The following is a 2,156-nucleotide window of genomic DNA, read 5'->3' as shown; positions in this document are numbered from 1 at the left end:
AATGCTAAGGTGACAAATTCTTGGTGTTATTTGCTGCGGTTCTAAGAATAGCAGCAAATTATTTTTTTCACGGTTATAACTTTTTTTAGAGTTGTCATGAATATGTGGGAATAAAATAGCGGGATTTTACTGGGGAAAATCGTTCTGAGCTGACATCGCTGCTGGAATTTTTGCTTTCTTCTACAATACATTTCCTTTAATTTACACCAATTTCTATGCGTGTATTTCAATTTGATTGTAGGTGATAAGTAATTTATTTACAGTTTGTATTTACATACTAAAAAAAAGTTAAACCTCTCTCGCTCGAGGTTTACGTTAAGTGTCTCGTTCTACAATCGGTAGGGTTCCGGTTTCCTCCTCAGATGAAAAGGGGGTTTTTCCTGACGGGCAGCAGGCACGCACTTGTAACGTACACCAGCGATCATAGAACTGTACTTCAAAGTTTGTTGTCAACATTGTAATTTTTTCTTGTTGCTACTTTCGCAGTTTTTATGTGATTATCTAAAAAACGGGGGCTGATGCTTGCTTTACGCTGGGCATCTATCCAGTACAGCAGTCATTTTTTCTATTTTACAATGAGTGATTCACTGTCCCGATTGTCTACCATTTCGAAAATAGGGAATAGGGAAAACATTGTAACGTTTAAAGCTATGTTAATCCGTGAGCCAATGGAAGCCAGTTTTCTGTGACATTTGCCTGCCTCGAGGTGAAAAAGTAAAAAATTGAAAAATTAAAAAGAAATAAGACCACAGGTGGGAAAATATTTATACATGGTGTGTTTGTATATACAAATAGAATGAAATGGAGGGCACAGAAGACTCTCATTTCTGCTTTCTAAGGAGTAATAACCACCATACTTTCTACTGTTGTTTCATAAACGATGATTGCATGGCAGAATTGTTTTCTTTAAACGATTTGAAAATTCCTACCAGTTAAAGGTACAAGACTAAATGTAAGTGTTGTCTTGGAAAATGCGATTCCAAGGAGTGTTAAACTAATTTAGGGTGCAGAAAGGTAAAATGTAGAGCAAACCATTGTAAATATTGAGCAAAGGCGACCAAATATGCAGGCTGTACCTTTAGTCAGTGGCATTTTCGAAGCTTCTTGAGATCCTACCTAGCAGAGGTACGAGACCAAATAAAAAAAATAAATGTAGACGTATTCTTGAAAAAGAAAATTATCAAAAATAGTGTAAGACTAATTTGGAGTGTAGAAAAGTAAAATGTGAAGCAAACCGCAATAAAAATAGGCAAACTCAACTGATCTTGTGTAGTGCCGCCATGGACGAAGTCAAGCGAGAGGTACGTATCATTTCATCTGTCAGTTATTATTTCTTTTTTTTTTCTAATATCATCAAGAGCCACATATCTGGGAAGCACTTACTCTATTTCTGCTGCTAACATTATTATTGCTCGGTTATAATCAAGAAACTGTGTGAACAACTGGGCACCTACCCCTTCATCGACCCAACAACAGTTAACTGATTACAAATTGTGGTCAAAGCTCGGTTGGAGGAGGGGTAGGTGTGCATTTGCAAAGATATCGACATTGATCAACATGTGGTTGCCCCTCCAAACCTTTGGATGCGAAAAACCTACCTCTTTTTTCCGCAAACATGCGTTCTTTCAATGAATTAAGAAGGCATGAAAACTTTACAAATTGCCTTGAAGATTCCCAAGATATAAAACTACAAAAAGCTGTGAGAGAAAATTCCGTTTTTCGCAATCAGTAAAACTTTGATAAGCAAACTAGACAGGAAAATTTCAAGGCAATAAATGGCAATATCGAAAAAGCCCCGCACGATTTTGAAGACCAACTCCTCAGGATTTAAATTGGGCAGAAATTTACTTGTGCGGCCAGTGTTTATAACTGATTAATTTTCTCAAAAAAACGCCCGATTGCAACTTTTTGCGCCTCAGTCGGTTTACGATTAGATCAAGCTCAAAGCTAAATTTTTTTCCTGGATAGCGTTTTTCATAACTTTGCAATTTATATATAGTTTATGGTGGTTACGCTTTAACTCGGTGTCGACATTACTTTTTTTTCGCGAAGGACACCCGCGAAAGTGTACCTTATCCTTAAATATTAAGATCAGTGGCAATTATCATAAGGTGAATATATATTTCACGCTAGGAGAGTCATCTCTAAACTTATCG

The sequence above is a fragment of the Pocillopora verrucosa genome, chromosome 6 (assembly GCF_036669915.1).
Source record: "Pocillopora verrucosa isolate sample1 chromosome 6, ASM3666991v2, whole genome shotgun sequence".
Lineage (NCBI taxonomy): Eukaryota > Metazoa > Cnidaria > Anthozoa > Scleractinia > Pocilloporidae > Pocillopora > Pocillopora verrucosa.
The sequence above is the reverse complement of the archived record's forward strand: the minus strand, read 5'-3'. Positions refer to the sequence as shown.